This window comes from Diabrotica undecimpunctata, chromosome 1, assembly GCF_040954645.1.
Source record: "Diabrotica undecimpunctata isolate CICGRU chromosome 1, icDiaUnde3, whole genome shotgun sequence".
Classification (NCBI taxonomy): domain Eukaryota; kingdom Metazoa; phylum Arthropoda; class Insecta; order Coleoptera; family Chrysomelidae; genus Diabrotica; species Diabrotica undecimpunctata.
This window is the reverse complement of record NC_092803.1, coordinates 38,080,984-38,098,031: the sequence shown is the minus strand read 5'-3', so window position 1 is coordinate 38,098,031 and position 17,048 is coordinate 38,080,984. Positions and strand designations below refer to the sequence as shown.

Here is a 17,048-nt window from a genome sequence, read left to right as displayed (position 1 = left end):
AATGAAAAGTCAAAATCCAGATTGAACACGTACTTATAAAGATCACACGCAAACTAACTAATAATTCTCGATGTCTTTTTCTAGGTAGACAGTTAAGTCTAGATAGATAGTAGACATTATCATTATTATCATGCAACTTCTTCTGTCCACTGCTGGACATAGGTCTCTCCTATTTTTCGCCACTCTTCACGGTTCTGTGCTTCTTTTTGCCATTTCTTGGTTATTTGTCCAATGTCGTCCATCCAGCGTGTTGATGGTCGTCCTCTGCTGCGTTTGTCTTCTCTTGGGCGTCAGTCAATTAGTTTTCTGGTCCATCTTGTGTCTTTCAGGCTCGCTATGTGACCTGCTCAATTCCATTTCAGATACCTGTTCTTTTCCTTAAGTCTTGATTCCTTATTTTGTCTTTTTTTGTCACGCCGAGAATTGATCTTTCCATGCGCCTTTGTGCCACTCGCATTTTTAGTGCTGTTGTTTTTGTGAGCGTGAGAGTTTCTGCTCCGTATGTCATAATAGGAAGAACGCATTGGTCAAATGTCTTCCGTTTCATAGCTATCGGGATGTTGCTCTTAAAGATGTCTCTTAGTGAACCATACGCCGCCCAAGCAAGTGTTATTCGTCGTTGAAATTCGTAGGTCTGGTTGTCCTTGCCTATTCTGATTTCACGACTAAGATATATGTACTTTTCTGTCAATTTTACCACTTGATTTTGGATGATTAGGTGTTCGCTGAGAAGATAGTAGACAGTAAAGTAGAAATACTTATTCTTGTAAACAGCAATGATGATGAAATTCCCATTTCGAAAACATTCTGTGTTGTAGCCCAAAAGGGTTCTTTTTAAATAAATATGTTTTTTAAAAGGTATTTTTAAATAAAATTTTTGTAATTTATCGTATACAGCCAACTACAGGAAATTCATTTTCTTGTGGAAGCGTTCATGTTTTACAACTCGTGCACGTATAGGGGTTTAAAATCTGTATCACCCAACGAAGAATCATGGAGTTTAAATCAGTTTAAAGACATATTATTATGTCAAATAAGTCAAATATTTTTTAAGTAATGTAGATAGTTGGGAATTTATTTCTTGAGGGGGAGTACTTCTTTATATTAATTATAATCATTAAGGTGAAATTTAACAATGACTTATTTAAAACTAATTAAAATATGTCATTATAATTTACAGAGGATAATTAATTAAATATTTTATTAATATTTACTGTAAAAAGACAACATTTTAAAGACACATTTTTACCTTCGGTAGGCGAAAATAAGGCCCATGTAGGCGAAAATTGTATTTTTTACTAATTACTTAATTAAAATTATATATTTTAGTAGCAATATATTTTAAACAATATTATTTTGGGTATAAAAGCATACGGAAAACTATAAAACTAAATAATATCTGACCAAAACTTATAGTAAAGATGAAGTGTTATATATTTGCTGTATTGCTGGTAAGGTTCTCATAACTAAGAAATAATTATTATATTTTAAATCTTAAAAAAAGCAACTGTAAAAATTCGTGTGTATTGTCTTAATAGTTTTTGTAGTGTTTTGTAGATAACTGTTGTATTAAAATTCTACAGATAGAAATAAAAAAAACCTGGGTTTCCTTTTAATAAAAGGTATAAGTCTAGTATGACCTAATCGTAATGGATTAACTCTTTTAGTAGAAATTTTTGTAAATAGTTGTCCCTATAACTACGTCTAGTTTAGACGTTGATGTTTAAATTCGTTATGCTAGAGTTCCAAGATCTTCTTTCTGGTCTGCATTTAAATATTATTTCCATATTGCACTACGCGCACTAAGTCTCCATCTTCATTTCCAAGAATACCCACGTGAGAATGCATTTATATGAAGTCAATTGCTCTACCGTTTTCATGATCAGATATATGTAAAGTTCTAAGTTTGTCATTCGTTCAATTGGATGTTTAAGATATTCTCGTTAAATTAAAGTAATCGAATATATACTTAGTTGAAAGAAATGTTAAATAAATATCATAAAACTTAAAAAGATCATCGGAAGACTCCATCGCTAGATTTTGAAGCATCTGTGAATATTACAAAAATTTTCATAAAATTGCAGTATATTTAACAATATAATTTTGGTTACTGAGGGAAGTATTTTCGACTGTATTGCAATAATTACGAGAATAAATTGATATTAAACTAGCCTTTGATAGATGGCGCTACTTGATACCGAATTGGTTTCGGTGTTGACATTTGACATTCATGACTTGACGTCTGTCAAAATTTTAAGTTTTAAAAACAATTAGTTTAGTTTCTACAGCCGTCAAAAGAAAGCAATTTTTTTTAGATTTTAAACAATATTTAATACTCTTTAAATAACCCCGAAATGTTTTTCCTATACAAATTGTTCTTAGAAAATATTCACTATTGAAGTCCACTGTTCTCCGAAAACACTTCGTAATTATAAATCATTATATTTACAAATTCTTAACTTATACAGGGTCTTAAATATTTATGATCTCATGGTATTTTGCATACAAAAATTTATTTTATTCTTGATCTATTTTAGAATCATAACAATATATATATATATATATATATATATATATATATAATTGTAAATATAATATACCCCATAGTTTAGAGAGGAAGTCAAGACAAAACATGAAGAAGAAAGCCATTTTACAGTACAGAACACAACAAACAGAACAGGCAAGAGAAGTAGGTATGTAAGGCATTAAGGAAATTAAAAAATAGAAAATTACCAAGAGAGTACAGAATACTGAACGAACTCTTAAAGTACATAAAATCAGATCTGACCAAACAACTATCAAAACTAATCTAAAAACTAATAGAATAAAATAAAATTCTTTAAGAATGTAGATCAATCATCCTAATACCCCTCTTCAAAAAGGGCGACAAATTGGATCCGGATAATTGCAGAGGAAATAATGGTTTAAACAAAACTATAAAACTAAGAACCAAAGTGATAGCAAATAAACTGAATAAAATTATAAGCAGAAGAACAACAAGGTTTTAGGTCGAGAAGATCATGCACCGACGCTATATTTATAATAAGTCAAGTGCAAGAGAAATCATTGGAATGCAACAAACCGGATATCTATGTTTAGTAAGCCTTAAGGAAGAATTTGGCCCGGTCAAATTAAATGACGTTTATTGACGTTCATTCAAAATTCAGTTATTGTACGCAAAAGAGATACCTCTAGGAATAATCAAACTGATTGAAAATATCTACCAAAACAACATAATGAGAGGTAAAGTAGAAAAGATCTAATTTTTCCCAAAAAGACAAAATGTATGGTTATAACAACATATTTACTAAGATGTAAATTGCAGCTGGAAGTTCAAATATTAGAACAAGTGATCTAGGCATTACATTATCTAGCTACGGAAAGCTCGAAACAGAAGTGGAAGATCGATATTAAATAGAGCAAACAGAGTCTCAAGTTGTCTAAATGAAACGGTATAAAGAAATAAAAATATCCGAGCAACAAAACAGTCATCAGACATCATAATAACATACGCTGTAGAAACACAACCTGACACAGACAAGACAAAAATGATGTTGGAAACAGCAGAGATGAAAACGTCTAAGAATTTGATGGTAAAACACTATGGAATAGAGCCAGAAGCACAGATCTATTATACTACGTGGATGTAAAGTGCAGTACATCAAGGACTGGACAAGAAATAGAAAAGTAGAATGGAACGATCATATAGAGTAGTGAAGATGGCTGTTCCCCAATAGAAAGACGATTAGTAGCAACACCACGAAAATGATGGAACGACAGCTTACTATAGAAACATTAAAAAACAAATAGAGTCATGTCTACATAAAAAAAAAGAAAGAAGATATAAAATATCGTAATTTTTTTTCTTTTAAAAGAGGTGTGACATTGAATTAATCCATATTGGATATAAATGTTTTTTAAGTTCTTGAAACTAGATTTTAATTGAAATGAAAAAGGATTTTCATTATTAAGAATAGTATAGTTTCAGATGATAAGTGTGAAGAGTCTGCCAGATTTACTGTTTTTTATTACCTCTTTGTATTATTTAGACCACCATGCTACTGGTGTACGTCGCTGTATGTATATTGTTTTACCAATGTGCAAAGATATCACTTTCTTAAATTATGTCATTTAGTAATTAAATGATTTCATCAACATCATTGTTTATGTTCTATTTTGCAATAAATTCTTATTGTTCTTATTAAAAATTTGTTTTACATAGTATAAAAAATATATTTTTCATATAGAGCGTTTGCACCCCTCTTAAGAAAGCTACCGCTTTTAAGCCGGTACAAATTTTGCACCGATGGTCATTATACTATAAAAACTCGATGATTTTTTTAGTAATGTATATATCGCATTCGTATTGAATGCCATCGGAAACGAATTTGAGCGAAATGAATCCATAAGTAATTGCCAATTAGCGGGATAATATTCGTTTTTCAACGTTAAAATCAAGCCACAGATATCAATGTGATATTCCAGTGAATTATCTTTAATGTACGCAAAATAATGCGCAAAAATGTTGCGACAATCTCTTATGCCATAATATAGCATTTGCGGCCCAAAAATTCAATATTTCTAAGTCCTGTGTAAAGAAAACTGTTTTAGGCCTTCTATGATATTATTAGAAATATTACTACTGGACAAAAAAAATTGAGTTAAATGTAGTTGTTCCAATATATTTTCCAATAGCCATTTTTTCTTTTAACACGTCTATCCAAGCATTGGAGTACCAAATGGAAAATTCCATGCGGTTTTCTAATATTTTGAGGTATTAAATTTTTTAGATGATTTTATAGGCTTTCTTCTTCTTCTAGTGCCGTCTCCACTAATGAGGGTTGGCAATAACCATTGCAAATTCGTCTCTATCTTCTGCTTTTCTTAAGAGCGTCTGTGTATTTAACCCGGTCCAGTCGCGAATGTTTTTCAGCCAGGATATTTGTCGTCTACCAGGACTCCTTTTTCCTTCGATTTTACCCTTCATAATCTGCTGCAACAACTATGCTGCAAATATGTTGTGTTTCACCTTTTAATGGTGGTCAAAAGTTCTATGTATCTTTCCATTCTGTGCAACACCATTTCGTTCGACATATTATCGGTCCATGGTATCTCCAAAATGCTCCTGAAAAGTCACATCTCAAAAGCTTGCAGTTTTCTCAATAAGTCAACATTAACAGTCCAGGCTTCGACACCATAAAGAAGAATAGAAAATATCATTTTACCATCCGATATCGGATTTGCAGATTGAGTCTTTTGTTACTCAGAAATTTCGTTATCTTCAAAAAGGCTGATTGCTCTGTATTGATCTATTCTTGAGCGGATTTTTGATTTCGGATTTAGATCTTCCGTAATCCAGACTCCTAAGTATTTCATTTTGTTCACTTGTCAATATCTTTATTTTTTATGTGGATACTTTGTAACCTCGGAAACCTTTTTTGGATGGTGCTAGAAAGGTCACCAATGGAGACACTGCGGACGGCTGCCAGATGGTTGGTGGAGAGCGAGTCGTGGGTTCGAAACTAGCTTTTGGAACCAGGAATGGGTCCAACGGACGAAATAAGTAAAGATACGATAGGAGATATTGGAAAAGATACAGAAATAAACAAAAAGATAAATGGGTAAAATTACCAAAGATAAGATAAGACAGGGAACAGGCCGCCACTTAATTTTTTGGGGTTTAAGGAGAAAATTAAGAAACCTTAGAAAAGAAAAGAGATAAGGAAAGATATTTAGGTTCAGAGACCAAACCCAAGAAAAGATATCAACAGTTAGTTATTGAATAAATTTGGTCAACACTCTACATAAACAAAAAATAAATATATAAGTTATTACACTTACTTACCTACGAAACTTAATAAGCCTGATCTTTCTACTGGTCAAAGGTATAGTTATATTTAAAGGTAAAAAGCAAATATATCAGGGAACTTTGTTAGGAGTCGACAAATAAAATACATACATGAAACAATAACAATATATTAAACAACAACAAAATTATGACGCTGCTGAATGCAACACAAGTAATAAAAATACACCAACAACTATAAAATGGTGGTATACATATAAAAATAGGCAGAAATATAATTAGAAAATATCTTTACAAAGATATAACTATAACACAAGCATGCACAAATAAAGTTTTGGCGTATCTCGAGATATTACAGCAAAAAAAATGAATAAAAAATTATAACAAAAACCAAAGATAACAAAAATTAATAAAATCTAAATTTACAAAAATACAAAAAAGTTACTGAAGTGAAAACATAAAAATTTAACCAAACCGCACTTGGTTAAGTCGATTATTTGGTTCGTAACAAAAAAAAGTATAGAATGTTCTTTAATTGACTGCAAAATTCAGTAGCTACTCTCAACTACATTTGATGACATGTATGATCGTTGGATACGTCTAGATAATGGAAGATGATATGATGCTATACCATGTTACTTGCCCAGATAGGTGGAGATATTAAAATTATGTCAACTTACAGTAATTCCTGAAGACTGCTGCTTTAATTCACTGAAGTTAATACTGTACTTGTATTAAACACTGAATTTAATTACCCTTAAAGGTGCTTTACAACTATACTTAATCTAATATAGTGTAAGATAAAAAAGAGTCTAATAAGCAAGTGTATACCCACTTATAAAGAAAATGCACAGAGACGGCAAGGTAGCAGATACGATAATGTGAGTTAGGCGTCTTAACTCGACGAATGCCCACCGATAAGTGACTTGGTTCCTCTAAAATTTTACCAAGCTACCCAAGAAAAGGTGAGGGTATCTTCCTCCCAAAAATGATAGGCCAGCTGTATGTATTTCTGAGAAGGTAAAAAGTTCTAATTAACATTGAACATAACGGTATACTTCTACCTACAAACGTGATGAAACATCAAATCTCCTAGATTAGGTTTTTCCCGAAAAACATTACAACGGGCGTTCGACGACAATTACCGCTTTTATGAAAAAGAGGATTAGCTAAGGATTCGCCAGACCGGCGTCTTTAAATAAATACTTAGGTAGATTCTTCAGTCATATTCCGGTAGTTTTCCAATAAAAATTTCTGATCGTAAACACGACCATCAGCGTATCATCCACATGGGTAAAAGGAATTAAAATTAATTTAATATATTAATTAAAAAAATGTTACAACTTGTAATGACTTTGCCCATCTTAGTGATATCCCTGGTCTTTGTTTTTTTATGTTTATTGTTAAACCAAATTATTCCCCAGTATCACAAATGGTGTTTAGTAACGTCTGCAGGTCTGCCTCACTTTCAGCGATAATGACTGCATCGTCAGCATAACGGATGTTATTTATATTTTCACCAATCATCTTGATCCCTTAATGATCTTGATCTAATGATCAAATCAGACCAACAGCCTGTTGGTTCCATAGAGATTTCTCACTACGTTAATGTAATTTTTTTCTAGTCCTTTTCTCCTTAGTCATTCCATGAGAATGTTATGTTTAACTTTGTCAAAAGCTTTCTCATAGTCTATAAACGCAACGAAAAGATCTTTTTGTTGGTCTCGACATTTTTGGGCAAGAGTCGTGAAATTATACAGAGCTTCCACTGTTCCGAAGCCGTTACGAAAGCCAAACTGCCTATTACTCATATCCGCTTCGCACTTTTATAGGCCTAAAAATTTTAACTGTCAATTACTTTTAACAACGTCAATGATTAGTACTATTAAATTCGATTTCTTGGAACTAGATTTATTGACCAGGTGCGCAGAAAAATTCTTGATTTAATTATTGGATTATATGTAAAAAATTATATTTATTTTTAAATTTTGTTTGTGCAGTGCATTTACTTTTACTAAACATTATTCTAATCATATATAAATTATTTTATACAAGTTTTAACTTTTTTACAATATTGAAATTATTACGACTTATAAAAAACAACTATTTTACATAAAATATTATAAAATAAAATGTAAATGAATATGGCAAATTAAATAAACATTTTAAAACATAATATTAATATTTACCTATTACTACAAAATAAAAAAATCTTTGCAAAATAAATTTAAAAGCACTAAAAAAAATTAAATCAGTTATTTATTATGCTATTCATTTATAAAAGTAATTATAGATAAAATTGTATTTCTGTCAGATTCGTGAAATATTCGTGAAATATTATTTATATATTTTTTAAATATATAAATAAATAAATAATTATTATCGACGCCACCTGTTTAGTATTTGCGTAAGTGTAAATGAGCTATTTCTATATAATCCGATATAAATTGTGTACAGGCTAAATGGCTAAAGAGCTAAACTATAATGTATATAAAAAAATATTAAACAAAAATGTTTAGTAAAGTTGACTATAATTTAAAATCATTTTCGATTGTGCAAGGTGAGTCGGAACAAAGAAATAATACAAAGTTGTGATTTTTTTCATATAATAGTGCATTAATTACTATGTTAATAAATGTTCAAATTTTTTTCAAAGACACAGTCGTTGAATTATATGGCAAAGTCATTTTGTATACAAATTTTCATATTATCTCGCGTTGTGGCTTCGTCGTTGTATACCATATTCTTGATATACACCCAAAAAATAGTCGAGTGGAGTTAGCTCTGGATATTTTGTGGGCCATTCCACAGTACTGTATCTGATCCAACTGTCACTGTAGTTATTATTTAGCACACGTCCAATATTTATTGTACGATGCTGTGATACTTCGTCATATTGATATGATATTCATTGCAAGTAACTGTTCGGTCAAAGCAATAAGGCCAGATAAAATATGATCCAACAATGCCTCCCCAAACATTCAACGACCACCTGTTCTGGGATACACCTCAAAATAGGTAAAGATTTTTCTCGGAGTAATACTGATAATTATGTCTGTTAACGAAGTCATCGCGATGATATTATGTTTATTCGTCAGAAAATAAAATATTTTCCAATATATTTACATTTTAACTTAACATTTCTTCCCCTCCACATGCAAATATTTACTCTTCTTTGAAAATTATGTTCGTTTAATGGCTGACGCAACTAGATTTTAAATGGGTAAAATTTGATTTTTTTTATAATTCTTTAAACTGTTGTTCCATTTAACTCTGTAATATGTCTCAATTCGCGAGTACTTATTTGTGGATTTTCAATTATATATATGAGAATTTGAAATTCATTTTCATTTGCATTTTTGGTATTAATGGTTTTAAAAATTTTACATTATTTTAAAAAACGAAGCAGTTTAACTCGTTTGTTTACTTATATACTTCTGGTATTTAAAGGAGGTAAATAAAACGTATTTTTGATGAAAAAAAAAATAATTTGGTAAAGTAACAAAAAAAACAGTAGTGGGAACTATTTTCCCGTTGTTCTTTAAAAAATGTTTGTTAGGTTTGAAATTAATTACCCTTGTACAGTTTGTGAAACAATTTATTTAATAAAAAAATACAAAATGCATAAATTGGTGTAAATTTGGTCCTTCATTTCTCAGCCGAAGTTCGTCTGCAACATTAAAGTTTCGCGGTTTTTTATTTTTAAATATTACAGGTCGAGATGTCTTTTCTGTAAAGTCACCCATAAAAGCTCTTCCAAGGTGAAGCCCAAAATCCTTGTGAAAAGTATTTTTTTGATCATTAATTCTTGAGATTTGATCATTAATTCTTGTTCTTCTCAAGAAGAACAATCTTATCCACGATTTTCTAGACTTCATACTTATGAGATATGCCGTAAATGGTCAAAGTAATCAGCATCTCCCATGTTACGTGTATAATCTGCAATAACTGTTGGGCACATTATATCTTTCTTTGTGCCATCTCTTTGTGTACGTTTTATCATGACTACTTCGCGTGGTTGATTTATCAGTTGTAATAACTGTGACTTCTTTGGTATCTAACCACTTTATTGCTATTATAAGGGCCACTAATATAATAAATTTCTAATAATTTTTTGAACCTTTTTATTATAAAATCTTTGGATATAACAGGGGTATTATAAAAAGGATCACTTGACCAATATAAATGTTTTATCTGGTAAAGGGCGCAGTCCTATTAACATAAAAACACCCAACAATGTCCTTATTTCTTCTTGGCTAGTGTTTTTGTAATTTTTGCTGTCTTTCTGTACAGCATATCAATTCGTTTAAGCAACAATTTGTTCTATTAGATCACAAAGAAAGAAATGCTCAAAATAAAATATTGGTTGGCTTTTATGAGTGAATGGAACATTTGACTGTAAAACTGACTAAAATTTTTGTATTTCTGGAACACTGTTTCAGAGGTCCATTGTCCATCTACATTTATCACTATTCGTTCGCCCAATACTCATCTTCTTTAGTCCACTCCAAAAAAAACTTTTCTGTCAACACATCACACTCTTAATCAGTCCTTGTCTCTCTCTATTAAACCCAAACTTCTAGTCCGACCCACTATACCTATTGTTGTCCATGCTTCTTGTCGGAACCTCCAAACCTTAGACTATTCTTCATCTCTTTCAAACAAACCTCTCAGTCCTCATTTCACTCTTCCACACAATCCCCTTAGGGTTTGGTTGCAGTTCTCTGGGGATCTCAGCCTTCTGTATTCTTTCCGTATCTCACATTTTTTCAAAAACACTATAATTTTCTTCTTTTTTCACTTAATTTCAACAGAGCCACCCAAAAACCATTTCATTTTTATAATTAAGGTTTATATACACCTGCAAATCATCCAACTTATAACTTATCTCTTTATGTTTCTCATGTACCTAGTGTTGCTTTATGACAGATAGGCCCTTTCTCAAGTTATAAGTTGAGTACTATACATACAACATACTACAAAACCATGCTCAAACCATCAAATTATGTTTATTTTATATAATAGTTTAACGAACACCTTAAGACCTTCATATCCATTAAGAATTAAAAACAAATCCCACAACTTAATTACCAGTAAAGCTGACACCATAATTTTTGTTTTACTTAATTTTAACAGAGCCAACCCACAACCATTCCATTTTCACATTTCAGATAATTATACACCTGCAACCCATTCAACTTATAACTTATCCTTTTATATTTCCCATGTACCTAGTGTTGCTTATGACAGATAGAGCCTTTCTTAAGTTATAAGTTGAGTACTATTCTATTAACATACTACAATACCATGTCCCAACCATCAAATTTTTCATTTTACATAATAGTTAATAAAATAAAACTTCCACACCACTTAGTCTGTTAACAGCCTATCAGATATTTAATTTCATTTACTTATAACTTAATTAGTCTTACATTTACCAGGTACCAAATGAAGTTTTTTGACATACAGCCTTCTATAATTGAGTTATAAGTTAAATTTCACATGACCATTATACTACAAAAGTTTTATTTCATTCACACAAGAACACTTTCATATTTTAAATATATTCATTCATATTCCACCTATATCAACAAAATTTCAATAACTCAACCTTCTACATGTGTCTAGTTTCTATTTTCCAGGTACCAAATGTTGAAGAAACATAAAGGGCCTTATATTAAAATCTTTATTTCACTACACTACCACACACATTTATAGTTGGTTGCCTAACTATAACCACATAATCTTCTCTCCACATTTCATCTCATATACATAATTTTTTAAAATAACAACATTGATGGTTGATACTGTTATATTTATTTAACAATTTTTTACTCTAACAAATTTAAATAACGTTGGCTTTTGTCTTAAATAGACACATACAGTTATATTGACTACTCTGTTACTTGTTCCGTTTTAACTTGTCAACATTGTCATTTCAATCAGTTGCTTCCATAAAGTCCTCGTAGACACACCGTCTCAGGACTTGCAACTTCAACGTGGAGTCATATGTCGCCATGTTACCTAATCCAACGGTAACTTTAACATTTTAATAATTTATAAGATATAATGTCAAACAAATGTAACTAATTATTTGTTAACGGGTTTTTACCCATATATTTAGTGGCTACATTCATGTACTCCTAGTAAGTATTAACCACACTTTACATTAACCTTGGTCAAAATTTAAACTTCATGTTCTTTTTAATTTAGTGTTTACATATTTTCTAAGACACCGATGATGGAATAATGGATTCTGAAAACGTTTTGTCTAACACAGCCCGTTTGGGTTTTTAAATATATGCCTTTTACAAAGGATTTTAATTCATTTTTTAATATATGGTATACAGCCAAATACAGGAACGTAGATTCCTTGTGGACATTAAACTCTGTTCTACCTAGACACTTTGATTTGCTTGCGGGTCATTCTTAGATGTTTTTTTAGTTGTTCAACAACTTCATCAGCTTTAATAAGCAATTGGCCAATTCTGATGTCAATAACGTAGTAGAGAACATAAGTAGATGTGGATGGTATAAAAATGTTATCATCATGAGAGTCGAGATCAACATCAGACCAATATTCTTCTAAGGCAGCAAGGAGTTCACGTTCTGATAATTCCCTTCTTAAATCCATAATGCTAAACTGTAACAGAAATTTTGACATTTCTAACGCATGACTCTTACGTTTTTTTTATGGAATTGAACAAGAGAAATAATTTTCCCACCAACCTTAAAAACAAAAATCTTTTTACAAACTTGTATGACAAATTACAATGTGTTTAGCTTGCTCAAAAAATATACATATCAAAAATACAATAACTTTGTACTTATCAGCATTTTTGGAGCCAATTTACCAAATTTATAATAATAAAAATCGACTTTTAGCAGCAAGAAATATCACAAAAAATCAACATATAATTGTCGATTGTCAAATAAAAATCAGATCCGTCAAATAACTGTCAGAATATTTTTCTGACAAGAAATTTTCTTTCTTTAAAGGTCTATTTATTCATGAAACGAATACTTATTATCACAAAATCAAACATTCCAACGATAATCGAGATTTGGCGGCGAAGTAAAGTGGGAAATATGTTAACGTTTGTGTTATTAAGGGTTAAATGTTTCTCAAAATAATATTTTGTAGGACATCTTCTATGCGGATAAAAATAACATATGGATGATATGGTGGTCAAGGCAATTAAACTGAGTAGACATAAAATAAAGTAGGCTTTGGCCAATCTGTTCACTCAATACATTTACCTTGAAAAAACCACCTCTTAATGGAACAATATATTCATTACTTTATTAAACAAGAAATTACCTACCATCCTATCAATTTGCTATCACAAAGATATAATTTTTTCACAAAATTATCAAACACAGACTGGAGGCTAAGTTAAACTTCTATCAGTTTAGAAATCAAGTTGGGTTTAGATCGAGATACACTACTAACAACATTTACTAGATACTGAAAACTGATATTGATGTCTGCAAAATACAAGAAACCATTGGTGCTAATTTCATGCACTTCGAGAAAGCATTTGATAACATTATTCAGTCAAAAATGCTAATAGCATTAAAAAAATGCAGAATAAACTATGACAATAGTGACACTACCATTTTCTTCTTCGTATATCACGTGCTTAGCCATACGTTGGTGTTTATCTTTAGTTTTCAAACTGTGACGCTGGAATTCTACTATACCAGCCCAGCTTGGCTTAAGCTTAACATTGACTCCAAAGATAAGAAAAAGATATTTAAGTATATACGATAATAAGTTTTGCTTGTTATTAATTATTCTTTTGTTATCACGTTCGACATTGACCTAAATTCAAATCGAACGCATGCAGAACAATTTTAATATAAATTTGTGAGATTTAAGATTCTTTGTTTCCTTACATTACAAAACCATTTGTAGAATGCCGTTTTTGGCTCTTCAAAATATTGTGGTTACGTCTCTATTACTGTACGAATCCCTTATGTTTCTTAGCCAAAAATGTTGCTTTCTTCCTATGCCTTATTGCTCTTGGCTATAGCTATCTGTAAAAGATTATTTTAAGAATATAGTATTTGCTTTCCCTAATGTTATGGTCAAGGTAGGATTTTTTTCTTTTCTTAACTATATTGAGAAGTTCTCGTTTGCGACTTAAGGTTCTTAAAATTGCTTTATTTGTAGCATGTGTGGCTCATTGCACTCATGAGAGTCTTTCTGTCCTTGTTTAATGCTTCAGTGTGACTATTTAACACAAACATAACATTTTTTCTAAAATGTCATGGTAAGCGTAATATTATCTAAACAATAAACAAATAAGTTATGTATACAGCAAGGAGTACGGCAAGTAGACATTATCTCTTCACAGCTATTCGCGACACTTTTAAAACCAACTTGTATAAAGGCAGACCTGAACGATTATGACATTAACATAAATATAGAAAAGATCGTTATAAAAAACCTTTTGATAATTACTCAATGGTTTTTTACATATTGTGTATAGTGATTATATGTTATAGTTTGTATTAAAATATTTTTAATTTAAAACGTTTTACATTTTTTTTAACTTATTATTTAGGTGTTCCTAGAAGTGGCAACATTTTTGGTATATGGCCAGGCAAATACGAGAAACCTACTTGATGCTGATGATGCAAATGACGAACCAAATCCTTCTCGTTTGAATGATGATTTAAATTTATTTGATTCTAATGACGACCCATTGCCGGTTCTCAGGTCACGTTTTTATCCACAGAGATACCAAACAGCAATAAACACATATCCGTTATATGGCAGATTAGGTAGAAGATACCAAAGATATCCATTATATGGGAGATACCAATACTATTAGGACTAGTACAAGAGGAGATAGGACAGAGAGTTGAGACATTTATCATCTTAATATTGATTAAGCTGTAGTGGTATCTATGTACTTAAAATTGTATTGATAAAGTATTGTTTAAACTATAGTTTTTTATTACATTCCTATATTAGATATTCTTGTAGTATAACAATAGTTTTTTTAATAACCAATACGTTTAGTTAGTTTATAATTGTGGTCAGTGGAAATCTCTCAAATGCAAATTGATTTTATTATTATACAATTACTTGTAACTATTTGTATACATAATGTGGAAGCATCCTAAAAAAAATTAAAAAAAAACGTTAAGGAACAGTGCCAAGGAAGCCCTAGGACAGTGGTCGGCAAGGTACGGGTCCAAAGCTGCATGATGGTCTTCGATATTTATTTTTAATTATGCAATTTATTTTTTAATAAATTAAAATTCGTGGACAAATCGAAAACATGCATAATTTCTTGTTTAATAGATATGTAATTAAAATTTTATATTGTTGTATGTTTTTGATGTAATCCGGTGTGATTCAAAACAAAGATACAAAATAGTGAAGGTACAAATTGGCATCACAGACCAACAGTTGCAGACTTACATCTCGGGGCAGCAAGTGCGGATTTACGACTAGCAGGCGATTGAATACGGGTTCGATGTTTTGAATATATCGACGTCTTGGACGAAAACTAACAAATATTGAGAAATTTGGGCAGTAACTCTAAAAGGAATTAAAGAGTTCGGTAGACCATCGTCTGCCAAAACTATTAAAGTCAGAATAATTAAAATGTTAAAATAAAACTCACAACTTTTTTTGGGAGCCAATTGTTAGGCCTCATTTAGCTCAGTCTCTCAGGTGTAAGAACGTCTTTTCTTTAAAGCAAATATGAAAAATGAGTGGGACTGCAAGATATTAACCAATCATATTTTATTGTACATTAATATATATATATATATATATATATATATATATATATATATATATAAGAAATACTTAAATTTTTAAAAACTAAAATCTTAAACTCGGAAATTTCAGTAACAATAAATGATATTACTTACATAGAAAAGAAAGTACATCAATTAAAAAATATATTAGAGCAGCATTTACCTGCTCCTTTACTACAAGAATTCTATAGAAGACAAAAAATCAAATATAATAAAGTTTTTTTCCAAATTAGAATTAACAATATCAAAAAAATTTAACAAAATAAAAGTAGATCAATTTTCAAAAATAACATTCCAAGAAAAATGGTTTAAAAATCTAACTAACATCACTTTTTCTTATAATGTCAAAACACTTTTGTCTTTGGGTCCAAAATTTTGCCTATTCCCTAGTGCTAGAGATTTTAAAATGTCTTCTCTTCTCTTAGATATTGAGTTTCTCATTTCTGGTCTAGAACCCCAAGAGAAGGACATCTTGAGATCTCAAAGCACTAATGTTATCACTAATTTTCTACACAAAACAAGTAAAGAAGGAAACTTTTTGAACACAATATACAATGAGTGCAAACAATTTTTAAAATCACATCCAGAAATTTACATTGTTAGAAGTGACAAGGGAAATGTAACAGTGGCAATGTATAAGAATGATTACATTGAAAAAAGCAATAGTTTACTAAATGACACAAAAAGTTACATTAAACTCAAAAACAGTCCAGTGTGCACCCTCCAACAAAAGGCGAATAAGCTGGTTTCGGGTTTAGCTTCTTCCAAATCCATAACAACAGAAGTTGCAAAATCTTTGAAAATTTACAATGCAGTTACACCCAGGTTTTATACACTTCCTAAAGTTCACAAACCCACTCTTTCAATGAGGCCTATTGTCTCTTCCATTGATGCTCCTAATAGTAAACTTGCTAAACACCTTACAGATATCCTCACAATTTCCTACAACGAATCCAATGAATTCTATATTAGAGATTCTTTCACATTTAGTAACTTCATTAATAATGTTAAAGTTCCGAATAATTATATACTAATTAGTTTAGATGTTGTGTCACTATTTACAAACCTACCACTAGATGCTATTCTCAACAGCATCAAAAATAACTGGAACAGCATCTCTCTGCATACCAAGATCAGTTTAGATGATTTTATAAGAATTTTAACATTCATTTTTGACTCTAACATCTTTTTGTTTAATGGTAATTTTTTTAAAAAATTTTTGGCACTCCAATGGGCAGCAAAATATCCCCCATACTATGTAACTTTGTATTGGATGAACTTATAAGAACATGTAAGGAAAAGATACCTTTTCACTTACCTTTTATCAAACGATATGTTGATGATTTGATCTTATCGGTCCCTGAAAACAAAGTAACTGATGTTCTAAACACTTTTAACGCCCAGTGTGAACACTTAAAATTTACGGTTGAGAGAGAAGCTGACAATATGATTCCGTTTTTAG

General features: G+C 30.7%; 1 long non-coding RNA gene across 1 annotated transcript; it reads left to right on the top strand.

The window, feature by feature from the left end:
* The first annotated feature begins 1,319 nt into the window (after positions 1-1,319).
* LOC140438640 (uncharacterized) lies at positions 1,320-14,760 on the top strand. The gene is made up of 2 exons (XR_011950565.1): positions 1,320-1,451; positions 14,377-14,760. It is a non-coding gene; the product is annotated as an uncharacterized lncRNA (long non-coding RNA).
* Positions 14,761-17,048: the final 2,288 nt, after the last annotated feature.